Source organism: Phyllostomus discolor, chromosome 7, assembly GCF_004126475.2.
Source record: "Phyllostomus discolor isolate MPI-MPIP mPhyDis1 chromosome 7, mPhyDis1.pri.v3, whole genome shotgun sequence".
In the NCBI taxonomy this organism is placed as follows: Eukaryota; Metazoa; Chordata; class Mammalia; order Chiroptera; family Phyllostomidae; genus Phyllostomus; species Phyllostomus discolor.
Genome location: NC_040909.2, coordinates 13,881,759 through 13,884,049, shown reverse-complemented (window position 1 = coordinate 13,884,049; position 2,291 = coordinate 13,881,759). Strand labels below are relative to the sequence as shown.

The window sequence follows — 2,291 nt, the reverse complement described above, 5'->3', positions numbered from 1 at the left end:
CTGTGTGAGACTATTACTAGGCCAGGTTATTTTCTTGTTTAATTCTTATCATAACCCAGTGAAGTAAGTTTTATCTTTATTTTATAGATGAGGAAACAGGCTCAGTGAGGGATTCCACCTGCTTAGGGTTCACGCTGCTAGTAAGTGGTAGTGCGGAGATTCAAACGAAACTGTGCTACTCCCAGGATGGCGGATTTCTTTTTCATTCTCTCAAGGGCTAAGCCATTATTTCTTTCTTTCCTGAGAGCTAACAGCTAATTCTCCATCTCTGTCTGTTTCCTTAGATTTTCTTTTATCTCTTCTTTAAACTTTTTTCAAGGAATTTTAATATTCTTTATTTGAAAATAAAGAGCAGCTCCCTTTCCGATCTGCCATCTGTGGTGGAGTGGCCGCCAAGATGCAGATTTTTGTGAAAACCCTTACAGGGAAGACCATCACTCTCGAGGCGGAACCCTTGGATACAATAGAAAATGTAAGGGCCAAGATCCAGGATAAGGAAGGAATTCCTCCTGATCAGCAAACCGATCTTTGCTGGCAAGGAACCGGGAGATGGATGCGCTTTGTCTGACTACAATATTCAAAGGGGTCCACTCTACCTCTTGCGTTGAGACTTCGGGATGGTGCTAAGAAAAGGAGGAGGAAGTTTACACCACTCCCAAGAAGAATGAGCATAAGAGAAAGAAGGTTAAGCTGTCCTGAAGTATGACAAAGTGGATGAGGATGGCCGAATCAGTCGCCTTTGTAGAGTGCCCTTCAGAGGAACGTGGTGCTGGAGTTTTCACGGCCAGCCACTTCGACAGACAGTATTGTGGCAAAGGCTGTCTGGCCTGTTGCTTCAACAAACCAGAAGACAAGTCACCATACATGGGTTAATAAAAGACATGAAGTAACATTTAAAAAAAAATAAGGAGCAATGTGTCTAAAAGGTTTGTTACCCCCCTTGCATTCTAGAGTAATTCTTTTTCTGAATTATATTACTGTTGCTTTTTGCTCTTATATCTCTTCCACTTTTTATGGGAATATTAAGCAATGGAATGTGCTGTTTCATTTCACATGATTTCTCATCTTGCAGCAGAGGTGGTTTTTGGGGGGTCTTTGATTGGCTTACTTGAAATGGGAGGGATAGCGTGAGACGAGTAAACTAAGGCAGCGAGTGAACTAAGGCAGCGAGTCACTTCAGTTGCTTTGTATTGTCTCCGAGCTCCTCACTGAATCCGCTTCATTCTCTGTTCTCGTGGGCGCCTCTCATTTCAAATTTTGGCATTTTGCTGTGCAAAGTGAGCAGAAGGTTAGTGTGACTCTCAGCGAAGCTACGTATATCACCGTTCTCTAGCAGTTTCACGTGAACAACAAGTACAGTTAAACGAATAATACAATGAAACTAAAATGCTCATTACCCAGTAAGTAAGTCAGTTGCTCAAACAGCAGTACAGTAGAATGGGGAGAGCTGTACTATTGGCAACCTTTTCAGATGGTATTAAGATAAAAAAGAATAAGCTGCAAGAGTAGTTGCAGCTGCATTTATCGATCGATTATTTAGGGACAGGTACTTTCTAGGTGTTTGCACAGATTATCTCATTTACCTCTTCCCTCTGGAAGCAGACACCACTGCAGGCGTTTTACCACTGAGGGAGCAGAGATTCAGAGGGATTAAATAACTTGTCCGAGATCATTTCGCCAATAAGTGGCAGAACGAGATAGACCCTGGTTCCAGTTCTTCATCTGTCTGAGTGAGGGACTGGGGAACGATCTTCCTTCATCAGCACCTCACCCTTATTACAACAGCTTGTAAATGCTAGATCAGGAGTGCTATGGAAATATTGTTTATGTTATATGTAAGTATACAGAAGAGGGTGGGAATAATTACTCAGATAATAGCAGAGAAAGACTGGCTAAGCACATTCAGCATTTGAGCAGGGTTGCATTTCCTCCGTGAAAACTTTCTTGAGGCGGAGGACCTGGATATAGAAGGGTCAGATGTTCTCATGATGAAAAGGGCTGAGAACAGGGGGCCTGTAGTGAGCTGTGGGCTGTCACTCAGGAGGCCAATTGAGTGAATAAACACTGCACAGATCTCCACGGAATACTTCCATCCTAAAGTGCTCTGAGAAATCCCTTACTCTCCATTAGACTTCCCACGAGATGCTCAGAGCGGTCCCATACCCACAGAGCATTTTTCTGCTCTGAAGGGAGTGGTTCTCAACCAGGCGACGTGTTGACTGGTGGGGGCGGGGGGGGGGCGATGCTTGACAGTATCTGGAGACATCTCTGATTGCCACAATCGGAGAGGG

The 2,291-nt window shown here is 43.9% G+C and overlaps 1 pseudogene; it reads left to right on the top strand.

The window, feature by feature from the left end:
• Window positions 1-358: 358 nt before the first annotated feature.
• LOC114501889 lies at window positions 359-904 on the top strand (annotated as a pseudogene).
• Window positions 905-2,291: the final 1,387 nt, after the last annotated feature.